Raw genomic sequence first — 13289 nt, 5'->3', positions numbered from 1 at the left:
TTATAATTGCCCGGATTTTGGCTAATGGAGGCGGGTATAGCAAGTTGTTCCATAGTATAATTCTCTATGTAACAATGATAACCTAAAAGCATAAGCAAAGATACCGTTCGGTTTTTTCAGTGCTATATAAGTACTGAAATCTGTAATATGTGATAGAAAAGCACCGTTTTTATGTAAAATGATTGATATGCGTCCACCAAACCTCACCTCACAAGACAATTCTGCACTCACAAGCGACGAACTAGTGATCCTCGTGACTGAGGTGATCATAATCTTGCGCACCACCAAGACACTACCTGAACAGCTTCGTACAGTTATGACCCTCGTGCAAAAGTATGGACCGTGAAGCCATCAAAATAGCCAACTGGAACGCTTGCTCGCTCAAGAGCAACATCATCGAGTTCGTTGATTTCTTAAAAGAACATAGCATTGACATCGCCGTCATCACTGAAACACACCTGAAGCAGGAGATAAATGTTCACCTCCCCGATTTTCAACTTGTAAGGCTAGACCGGATCAGCTCCTGCGGAGGAGAAGGGGCTATCGCATTGAGGAGAAATATTGGCTGTCGACTGCTACCGAGTTTCCAGCTGAAGATGATCGAAACGGTGGGTGTGGAAGTCTCCACTCCTGTCGGCCCTATTACCATCATTGCGGCCTACAGTTCCAAACAAGTCACCATAAGGAACGGGTCGGCGGCAGACCTGCGGAGAGGCATCATCAGACTAACTCGACGCCGTGAGAAGCACATCATTGCTGGCGACCTCAACACCAAACACTAGGATTGGGGCAACATTCAACGCAACCAAAACGGCACAATCCTGAATGACGACCTGCAAGAGGATGACTACACCATAATAGCGTCGGATTCTCCCACTCGCTTGAGCCGGTCTGGCGTACACTACACCATCAACATCTTCGTCAGCAACATGGGAGACAACATCTCGCAACCTGTGACCCACCAGGAGCTGAGTTTGGACCACTATCCGGTGGCTGCCGATGTGGGCTCATCTGTCAACCGATTCCAAGCTTCCCGACGCAACTACCATCGCGTCAGCTGGGATCAGTTCCAACACTGCGTCGACTCCACTGTCGCCTACGGTGTCCTTCCGGAGACGCCCGAAGACGTTGACCGGTGTCTGCGTTCCATCGAGGAAGCGATATCCCGGGCCAGGAAATAACACGTGCCAGTATCCAGACAGGTGAGCAATACTCTGAACCTTGATTGAATTACCAAAAATATCATTAGACTCCGTAACTGCATACGAAGGCAATACCAGCGTTTTGGCTTGCCTGTCTTGAAGACCCACTGTAATCGCCTAACAAAAGCCATCCAAGCTACGATGGTGGACTTCAGAAATCAGAACTTTGCTAACAGGATCCGGATCCCTCCCAGATTGTGCAAAACCCTTTTGGAAACTATCCAAAATCCTTAAAAATAAGCCAAGACCCATTCCACCACTGACCCCACAGGATAGTCCCGGCGACCCAGTGGTTCATCTGATAACTCCTGAAGAGAAGGCTGCCGCGATAAGTCAACACTTCATCAGATCCCATAATCTCGGACAAAACATCGTCAGCCCTCACGAAGCTGAGGTAGCTGTAAACGCAACCAACCTCCGTCAGATTCCTAATATTTTCCCGAGGAATCCGAGATTACGGATGACGAACTTTTCGCCTGTTGATTCGACAACATCCTGAATTTGGAACTCAAACACATGTCCACATTCTAAAACCATCTGGCACTGATTTTCAATCTGTTCCTCCAACTTGGCTACTTCCCCTCGTGCTGGAAGTTAGCTAAAGTCATACCCATCCGGAAACCTGGGAAGGATCCGTCCTCTCCTTCAAGTTATCGACCAATCAGCCTTTTCTCAGGGTTATCAAAACTGTTCGAAAGAGCACTCTACCAACGGCTCCTAACATGTGCCGAAGAAAACAACTTGTTACTCGAGGAATAGTTTGGTTTTCAGAAAGGTCGATCGTTCGCCCGTCCACCAGCTGACTCGAGTAACAAACATTTTCAGACGGAACAAGTCTGTGTCGAAAACATTTGCCATGGCGTTGTTGGATGTTGAAAAGGCGTTCGACAGTGTCTAGCATGATGGTCTGGTGCTCAAATTGCAGCAGTACGGTCTTCCAAACTTCCTAGTGAAGATAATAAATAACTATCTATCGAACAGGACGTTCCGAGTCTCTCTGAATGGCATCACATCGGATGCTTTCAACATCGGTGCCGGGGTTCCACAAGGACACAAGGCATCCTTGGCCCCATTTTATTCAACCTGTTCACCTCCGATATGCCGGCTCTCCCTGATGGTGGATCGCTGTCTCTGTTCGCAGACGACACATCCATCGTCTACAAGGGTCGGGTCATCGAAGCTCTGACTGCCAAACTTCAGAGAGGCCTGGACGTCCTGTTTGAATATTTCAACACCTGGAAGATCCTTATCAATGCGGCAAAGACCCAGGTCATCATCTTTCCACACTCTAAATTTCCCAGATTTGTTCCGTCGGAGAATAATAAGATCTGCCTGAACGGAACAGTGGTAGAATGGTCGAAAGAGGTAGTCTACCTCGGCTGAAAACTAAACAGCAAGCTGATTTTCAGGGAGCACGTTGATAAAACGAAAACCAAGTGTAACATCCTGAAAAGATCCCTGTATCCACTCATCAACAGGAGGTCTACCCTGAAAAATAAGCTTGCTGTCTACAAACAAATCATCCTTCCCGTAATCGAATACGGTATGGCAATCTAGGAGAGTTGCGCGAAATGCCATCACCTCAAATTCCAAAAGATCCAGAACAAGATCCTTAGGATGATCCTAAACAGTCCCCCGCGAACTATAAATTCTGAGATCCACCTCCTGGCTGGAATTCAGACATTAGAAGAACGGAGAGTATTCATCCTGGAAAGGTTCAGAGACACCTGTCTGCGATCAACTCATCAGATCATACGTGATCTAGCACGTTAGGCTAAGTTATACTCGTAGTTAGGTAGGTTATCATTTTTTCAAATCATACATAACACACCCCCAAAGGGGTATTCTGTAGGCTAGTAGAAAAACGTTAATACATAAATTAGAGTAACAAATGAAACAAAGATGAAGAGCCTGATAGACTAATCAATTAAAATGTTACAACAATGTAAAATCATAATTAACAGAAATACACGTAATTTTACTACTACTACAACTACCCATGTCACTTCACGGAGAAGTGACAACTTGTCACTCACGGTGAAGTTATTCCCGTTTGATTTACACGGAAATCACATCACAGTGAGTGACAACTGGTCACTTCACATAGTTTTCACCGTGAAGTGACACCTATAATATGGGCCTAAGGCTTGTACTCGAAAAAAAAAATGCATCATTTTTTTAAACTTTTTTATCCGTGGGTTAAAATTGATGAAAATCTGGGTATAACTAGTTTGGAGTAAATTGTTTACATGTGCAAAATTTCATAACAATCGGTTTAGTGGTTATTGAGATGTCATCGAAACAAGAAGAAAATCGTCGGAGAATTTTGCGCGCCGGCATGGAAAATCCGACTGCGACCATGAGATGGAAACGGAAGACAACTGGGAATCACCCATACAACTGTGTCTCGGGCAGTAAAATCGTTTAAGGAGTCCCAGACAACCGAGCGGTGGGCTGGAAGTGGAAGAAAATCGAAGACAGCTGACCCTGTGAAGGCCCGTAAGGTGTTGGATTATTTCAAGCGTAATCCGAGCCTTTCGATTCGCGACGCGGCTCTGAAGGCAAAATGTTCCGCCTGGTTCGTTCAGCAAACCATGAAACGAGCTGGGCTTCGTGTATTCAAGGTCCGGAAGGCACCGAACCGGCGTGATCAACAAAACACGGCGGCCAAATCCCGCGCAAGGAAGCTGTATCGAGAGTGGTTAACGAAACCGATGTGTGTGGTTATGGATGACGAAACCTACATCAAGGCAGATGCAAAGCAGATACCGGGGCTGGAGTTCTACATTGCCAAATCACGGTTTGATGTTCCGGAAGACATAAGGAAGAAGAAAGTGGACAAATTCGCCAAAAAATACTTGCACTGGCAGGCCATATGCCAATGCGGTAAACTGAGTAAACCGTACATCACAATTGGCACCATCAACAGCGAAATTTACCGCACCGAGTGCCTCCAGAAGCGTCTGTTGCCCTTCCTGTGGTCCCACGGAGGCGAGACATTATTTTGGCCGGACCTGAAATCATGCCATTACGCGCGATCGACGTTGGATTGGTACAGAGACAATAACGTTGTTTTTGTACCAAAAACCGCCAACCCCCCAAATTCACCAGAGATGGAAAGATTTTGGGTAATAATGAAGGCCATAGTTCGAAAATCGTCCAAGGTGTTTAAGAACGAGCTGGAGTTGAAGAAAGAATGGATGAAAGTGACCAAAAAGGTTGGCTCCACCATTGCACAAAATGTAATGAGGGGTCCCAAGGGAAAGGTGCGGGCTTTCAGCGATGGAAAGGAAATTGAATAAAGTAACTATGCCGAAACATAATCCATATGTATTAGTTTATTCCCTGAAAGTTTCAAGAAAATCCGACTTAAAATAAATTTTTGGGGAACACTTTTGCGTGGTGCAGTTTTTTCGAGTACAGGCCTTAATACAGCATATTTGTTAATTTTTTTTTCGCTCAACCGGTAGATAAAAGATGTTAAAAGATGTCAAAAGATGTAAAGAGGCTGTCCATAAACTACGTAGACAGTTTAGGGGGGGGGGGGGTTGACAATTATCCACGGCCCATACAAATTTTATAATTTTTGTATGGGCAATTGTCCACGCAGGGGGGGGGGGGGGGTTAAGAATCCCAAAAAAACTGTCTACCTAGTTTATGAACAGCCCCTAAAAAGGTTAAATACAAAATCGCAAGGTTGGCAACACTGGAGATCAAATCTGATCATGCCATTCGATTGTACGTCCAAACTCCTTACTAAAACGGTACCCAATGCCGTCTGGTTTAATGGTTACAGAGATTTATAGCATTGAAAACTGGTGTTGATTAGAAATCGGCAAAAATGGGGTGGTCACCGATTGGTAGGCCGATTGGCAGTCCAATCGGCTTAAGACTTTGAATTTTTCAATATTGGTCCATAATAAGCTACTCCACCAAGTTTGGTTTAAATTGGAGAGGGTTCCTGGCTCGGTCACTTCAGATGGAACGACCCACTTACAAAGTTGCTGTTTTCTGCATTGTTGTTCAGATTGCTAAGACGTTTTGAATTGTGGCCAGTTTAAATCAGAATTCTCTCGCTAGATGAAACTAGTGTTCTTCTGATTTTCGTATAAATGCTGGGTCGATTTCTCTAGATCACTGTTACATACAAATTGGCTGTTTTCTGCATTGGTGTTCGGGAGGCTAGGACCTTTTGAATTGATGACAGTTTAGTTTGGAATTCTCTCGCTAGCTGGCGCTAGTGTTCTTATGAATTTTGTGAAAATGCTGCGCCGACATCTCAAGATATTTGATACATCCAAATTAGCACTAATCTGCAATGTTGTTCAGAAAGCTAAGTCCTTTTTAATTGTGCACAGTTTGGTTTGCAATTCTCTCGCTAGGTGGCCCTAGTGTTTTGATAAATTTCATGTAAATGCAGGATTGACGCTCGAGATCCTTGCTAGTCGCAAAGCTGCTGATATCTGCAAGCGGAATCAAGAAGCAGTGTTAGATTTTTAACTATATCTCAACAATTTGTAGCTCTTTATCAAATTCATGGTATGGAGAGGTAAACAAAGCTAGTAGGCATCTATAGTAGAATCATTTCATTTGTTTTTATCATATTTGTTCGAAAAGGGAGGTAAAGCGCGGGATGTGCTTAGTAGAACGTTGCTGATGTTTTCATTTAAACCATAAGTTGAAAATAATCCCCTGCCAATTTAGAATTGATATGCTTCTTTTTGTCCGGTACAGCGCTCTTAGTTGTCGGTTCCAGAATTTGTTTACAATTTCTTTCTTGGAAAACTTTCAAAAAGGCCATCATGCCACCACTTGACGACCGGGCGCACGGTGTGTGAGATTCTTACCACTCTAAAACCACCTCGGACGCCTGCCCTTTTCCCCCGAAACCATTTGTCGTATTACTTTGGAGCATGCTTGGCATACACAGTTGTACTCACCAACTGCTCATTTGCTAATAACTTCGCACACAGTTGACGTTACATAGTTCTTTTTGAAGCAGTTGATAGAATAGAGTTTAAGCTTGTTATATATTTGTAAAAAAAGTAGATTTTAATTCTAGTAATAAACTGTATTTTTTTTTGCGTTGTAAAAATGAAGTGAGAAATGCTCGCTGCACACCTCGTACTTTACGTGTAAAAAATCATTGGCGTTGATTCAAATGTTAAGATTTACCTACTATTTGCATATCTATAGTAAACTATGATCCTAATCTATCAATTACTTGAAAGAAAAATAAGTTATTAACAAATGAGCAGTTGGTGTGTACAACTGTGTATGCCAAGCATGCTTTGGAGGGGGCTGTGCATTACGCATCTCACTTTACCCCATCTAACTGGCGCTTCCAGTTCGCTGATCGTCTCTCCAATTTGTGAGCCATTAAGCTCCCAGCATCGCGTTCTACTCAGCTAACCCCCGGCGGTGGATTCAGCCGACTCCGACGGAGAGTTCTCTCGGCTCCGTCTTTCACTTCGCACTTGTGTGAGCTCATTGCTACTTTCTAGCTGGTCTTCTCACCATTTTCGCTGCAGCACTGACATGATTTGCGTTACTGCTCTGTTGACGGCGTTAAAGGTGCCCTCCTCTCGACACATTTCTTCGACGACATTCTCCGCGCTAAGGGCGAGCATCTAGGACATTATAAGACCACGTGCTCTGGTGATTCTTCCACAATCCCACACTCCAGACAGCAGGATGACGTTGTGTGTCCGATCCGATGTAGGTACTTCCTTAAGCAGCCATGACCAGACACTCAGACAGAAACTGCGTCAAGTGGAAGTTGACTTCTCCATGCTTCCTGTTCACCCAGGTCGAAAGAATCGGTATTAGCCTGTGTGTCCATCTACCATTCTCCGCTGCATCCCACTCCTACTGCCACTTAGCCATTGACACCGCTCTCACCATTTTTCGTACTCCTCTGTTTTCTCTCCTCATATAGCACTCGTAGTCCTCCGCCAAGGTGATGCCGATTGGGATCATACCGGCGAAAACGTATACTGCATCCGTCGAAATGGTTCTGTAAGTACTCACGACTCGCATGGCCATCACCAGAACGTACTGCTCAGTTTCCTTTGGTTCTGCTTCGTTTTCAGCGCTTCAATCCAGGCTGAACCTCCGTACCTTAGTATCGATGAGGACACACTAGCCAGAAGACGCCTCTTGCTGCTGCTTGGACCAGAATTGTTCGGCATGTTTATGGCTATTGCGTTGATGGCCCTCGCCGCCTTCTCGCAAGCATATTCGATGTGGCTATTAAAGTTTAGCCAGTCGTCGATCATCACTCCCAGATAATTCAGCACGCGTTTCAAAACAATAGCGTGCTCTCCAACGGTGATTTCTGGCCGCTGCACTACAGCTACAGTTACTGACCAACATCACTTCTGTTTTGTGGTGGGCTATCTGCAGCTTCGCTCCTTTGTTACTTCTGTGGGAGCAGAGCTGTCTATTATGGCAATGCCCCAGGTCCCTGGTCTAGAGCCACGGGGACCAACGGGGTGGAAAAGCCTCTTTTATTGGCTTAGCTCACGACTCTTCCCCAGGTCGTATCTCAACAAAGAGTGGGATGGTGAGGCTGATCAGGGCGCAAATAACCTTCTACTCGGTCTTCTTTTAGGCACTTTTTATTTAGGTTATTACGTTACTTACGTATAATAGGGTGTGTGGGTGTGTGGGTGTGTGAATGGCCGGCTGGATCGTGGATCGCTGGGCGGATGACTCGGCGGAATATCTGCTACTGGTTTCGGAATGACGCAATTTCGTGTCTCCCGACGCTCGCTTGGTTGACCACTCCGATGGTCTAGACAGCGTTCGGTTGATCGCCAGTGATTGCGAGGAACTTCACGCTCGTTGGGGGGTTGACCGCTCCGACGGTCTAGAAAGCGTTCGGTGGTTCAACGCTGAACAGCGGAGACTTAAACTAAGAGCAATGGGTCCTGATTCTTTGATTAAAGCGTTCCTGAGGTTTTTTCCACTTAATTTAACTGGAAAGTCACTTCGATTTGAATTGTTTGAACACTTGAACTTTGTCTGTGAATTTATCGATACTAGTATGTGAACTATGCTCCAAACCTCCTTCGAGAAGAGCTAAAGTAGAAAAGAACATGCCCATTCGATCTGACCCAGTAGTAACCTCCCATTTGACCATACTCCCTGTTTCCACCCGTCATACTTTTCATTTATTTCCTTCTTCTATGATCCGATCCTAGTTGTGGTGCCTGTATGGGAAGTGTACCTTATGTTTAACAAATTGTGTGATAATTTTAATTTGACCGTTTCTTTGGAGTGGTATTTTTAATCTGTTCATCTATCTTTTACATATTTTCATTTGTTTAAAAAAAATAATTATAACGTACAACATTAGATAAATAAACAATAACTTTTGGTATAACAGTTAAATAAATAGCTTAATGTAATAAATAACTCAATAGCATATTGCTAGTAACAGTCGACCTTGCTCGTTCCTACTTAATAGCAGTATGGATTGCCGATACCTACACTCACTCTCATTGGTCAGTGCTGGTGATACAGGGTAAACTTCCCAAACGGTAACACCTTGCATCCAGTTACCGATCGTATCTATCGCCTCAGGCGCCAGCATTTCCACTTCTTCCAGAGTCTCACCTGTTACCGTCAAGACGACATCGTCCGCAAAGCCAACGATCTCAACTGCTTTGGGCAGCTTGTGCGTCAGCACAGTATTGTACATTCCGTTCCACAGCGATAGAATGGAGCCTTGTGGAACTCCTGCCGTGATCCTAAGCGATTTCTGAACCGTGTCTGTCTCGTAGACCAGGATCCGGTTCTGGATGTAACTACTTAGAATCCTGCAGAGGTAGTCTGGAATCCTCATTCTATGGAGCGCCTTGCATTCTTCACATCAATCGTTATCACGGCGCAGCCCTGTCCGAATTGCATCCACCGGCGATCTCCCTTTCCAGAATCCGAACTACCTCTCCGACAATCCGTGTTGACTCTCCGTGCATTTTGCCAGCCTGTTCAGGATGATCCTCTCCGAGAGCTTTCCGACAGTATCCAGCAAACATATTGGCCTATACGATGCAGGATCCCCCGGCGGTTTTCCGGGCTTCGGCAACAGCAGAAGGTTTTATACCTTTCACCTATCAGGGAACTGACTCTCGTCCAGACATTTTTGCAGCACCATCCTGAACATGTCTGGGAACGTCTGGATCGCCTTCAACTCCACGTTGGGAATTCCATCTGGGCCGGGAGCTTTATGCGTCTTTAACCCTTTCGCTGCTGCTTGGAGTTCCTCGTTGGAGACTTGTTCAACATTGTCTCCATCTTCCTCGCCATATGGTGTAGGTGGCCAGGTCGTTGGATCATGCTGTGGGAAATGTCCCTCCACGATGACTTTCAGCTTGTTGGGGCACATTCCAACCGGCATCATTTGGACCTCTGATCTTCACCATCGCGACTCGGTATGCGTTGCCCCAGCTCCTTTAAACTGTTTGACTTGCTCAGCTTTATCTTTCGTTTTAGTGCAGCCCTGGTCGCTCGGAACACCACCCTGTGCTCTTCTCTGTCTGCTTCAGTTCTTGCTCTCTGAGCGCGCCTTCTGGCTAGAAGACAACTAGCTCGGAGGATGCTGATTTCCTTGTTCCACCGGTGACTCCCACGATATACACGCAGCAATGGTCAGCAGACGATGCCCTGTGCGTATTTAGTATGTGATATGTTTTATTTGGATACACAATATGTTTGAAGCCATGCACCATCAAAACCACAATTTTCATCACCACAAATGCACTTTTCATTGCTTCGATGTTGAGGTGCAATCAAGGCGGTGCAGTGTACCGGAAACTGCGTCAGAACGTCATGAACGTTTTCAAAGCGAATCCAGGACTTTCGGAAGTCGATGTGGCCAACAAACTCGGAGCTGTTTGCAGTACAGTTCGGAATATACGCATTTGGGAGGGTTTCTTGAAGTATCTGGCTGTTAAGCAACTGAACCGGACCGGATAGGCTGTGCTTGTGAACGAACGTCTCGTTTATTTTTGCTGTTCTAATTTTTTTTCTCTGCTTGGGTGCTGCTCGAGTGATTTTTTTTTAGGATATCAAGAGTTTGGTTCTACAACTAAAAGTCAAGCAAATAGAAATCTGAAGTTTGTAAAGTGTGAATCTGAACCATAAAGTTTGAGCAGTGATATTCAAATTTGATGGATCTGCTGTGATTTTTGTCTAGGCTGGTTCCACATTTCCTTCGTGGTTCGTTTTCATAAGGGCTGTACTGCAATGGCTGCTTCTGAGCCCCAGGCAGCGTGTATTTTTACAAGTGGCTTTGAAACCAATGTGAAGCCTCAAACGAACTCGTGACTTCCCGATATTATGATGGAGGTGGGGCAGATCGCTGAACCTATCAAAGGAGAACATTACTCGGGATATTTCAGACCGATGAATCGGAATGGTAAATGTTGGTTCCTGAAAAGAAGTGGATCATCTACACTTGGGATTGCTGCGCTGAAAAGTGGCATAGCGTCTCGTTGCAGACTTGGTGAGATCGTTCTTTTTTATCGTTTTTTGTCAGTTTGTTCTTTGTTTCCGTGAATCCATGTTTGAAGTTGATCATTTGCCCACGGTTTGAGATACTAAGCGTGTAATCGAACGTGACGTGTGCTTTTTCGGTGGAGTTTTTTTTTATCTATAATTGGTTGCTGATCTGGTCAAAACCAGGCCCAGGAGACGATTTCTAGTTTGTCAGCGAGTTCATTAAGAAATAGGAAGTCCTACGAGAACGGCATCTCATTGTATCTAGTTCTACCTCCCTGTTATTTCCTGCTGAGAAGCTGTTCCGAAGACAAGTAGACACTCCATGAGGCATCCCATCATTAGTTCCATCATTAGTTCCATCATTCGTCTCAGCGTTGAGTCGCAGCGCTGAACCTGACAATTGGCCACGAAAAGGCTTGCCAATGCACATACACTTAGACAAATTAATGTAAATTTAGAGGCTCTGAGAGCGACATATACGAGCGTCAATTTTGACATAAATTTGAGTCATAACAGACGCGAAATATAGCTCAATCAAACGTACATTTCGTCGAGCAGCGAAGTTTTCAGCCTCGGGGTACATGACATGTTTGTTTACGTCTCATCTTTTATGTCAAAGATGAATTCCGTCACGTGTAAAATTAATTATTTCTAAGTGTGCATCTGAACATTTGTTTATCTCAAATCGAAGGAAGACATTCTGCGCAACTACCATAAACCGGACTAGTTCATGTTGATCTTCATCAAGCTTCATCTACAATTTGGACTTCTACATCAACACATGTCAAGCTGCCTTCAGGTTCAATTGGCTAAACTTGGTGAATTCGTTCCATTTTGTAAATTGTTATCTTTTCAAACCAGTAACGTTGGGAATCACCTTTTTGTGGTGCGTTACTGGTATAAGATCTACCACCGAACCCTAGTCACGACAACTTCAAATTTTCCAGTAATCAAAGGATCACATTTTAGTTCTTGTTACTTTTTATGACTTGATAATTGTGACAAGACTCGGGTAGTGACCACCGCCGTTATGCATTTCTATATTGTATATTTTAAATCAAAAATATTGTTTATGTTAATTGAGTTTACATAATCCTTCGAGAAAGGGATGGGATGAACCCACAAACTGCCCGGATTTTCGCCCAATTGAAATGTGTATCATCAAAGCTAAACTGAAGAAGAGTGGAAAAATGGCTAATGGCTGATATGTCAATGGCCAGATACTGGAAAAAGCAGTTGGTGAGGTTGACCAGCAACTTGTGCACAGTATACCATGAATACAAATCGCAAAATCCATATTGCAACATTAAACTAAAATTCATATTATTTAACAAAAAGTTTTATTCTAACGATTGAAAGAAAGTTCTTTTCATAATTTCTTCTTCTTCTCGTACCGTATAACTTTCATTTTGGGACTTTCCTTAACCTAACTTACTTCTAACATTAGCTTTGGAAAACCGATTACCCATTGTTAGCACTTCTTTCAACCAAACCCAAATCGAACTAGATGACACACATTGCTTTATCATATGACTTACAGTCTTTTCAGCTGAACAAGTTTCACATAGAGTTGATTCTACTCCTCGAATCCAATAATTACACATGTTTTACTTATTTAAGACAATATCTTTAAAAATGTTGAACAAAGCGGTTTTTCCTTTAGATGATATGTAATGTTGATTCATGTTTTCTAATGGATTTTCCCAAAGTAAATAAGGCAACTCCTTCTTGTACTTTAAATGAAATGTTTAATTGGTCAATGAAATGCTCATAGATACTTTTGCTTGAATTAAGGGTGTTATTTAGTTTTACATCGTTTGCAATAATTGTCCATTCTCCCATATTCCTAGTTAAGTTACGATTGTTTGTTTGTTTTAACATGAAAGTATCTTGAAACGTTTGGTATTTTTTGAGTGATTAAAATGATCTTGATAAACAATGATTTGGCTTTAGATTCGATGTCTACAAGAGCGAGACCTCCCTTGTAAACTGGTAAATACAATTAATTTCAAGAAACTTTAAAAATATAACCCTGCCATAGGAATTGGCCAGAAAATGATTTCAGTGTAGCTATGTGATTATTGCTGGAAGGGAAAATTTAGCAAATACACCAAAACTTCGAAAAAACATAGCTGTTAAGGAGCCACGTTTTTGAAATATATTTAGATTTCTACGGGCGTGTAAGGATATCAATAATTATCAATACTTTTCATAGTTAATATCTAGCATCTTATCAAATTTTTGGTGAATTTGAACCGAGAATATTTAATTCATTCCCTTCTTTGAACATATGGGGACCAGATGAACAGGAATTTATTCTGATAAACCGTGATTCATTTACATTAGGTTTAAATTTGAATAAATACTAAAATACCCTACTATTTCGAGTACGGTATCTAATTCGTGATTATTCCGAATCAAAATATTTATGTCATCTGCATTTATTTTTTTTCCTTGATTTGTTTTCCGTCGATCTTGTTTTCCGTGCTGAGCACCAATGCTACCGACGCCACGGAGGCAGCTCCCACACCTGGACCCTACCCATCGACCCATCAACTCATGAACCGGAGAGCAACGGCT

This window comes from Ochlerotatus camptorhynchus, unplaced genomic scaffold (assembly GCF_037179485.1).
Source record: "Ochlerotatus camptorhynchus isolate MF236.1 unplaced genomic scaffold, CSIRO-AGI_Acam_v1.1 ptg000180l, whole genome shotgun sequence".
NCBI classification, from domain to species: Eukaryota; Metazoa; Arthropoda; class Insecta; order Diptera; family Culicidae; genus Ochlerotatus; species Ochlerotatus camptorhynchus.
The sequence above is the reverse complement of the archived record's forward strand: the minus strand, read 5'-3'. Positions refer to the sequence as shown.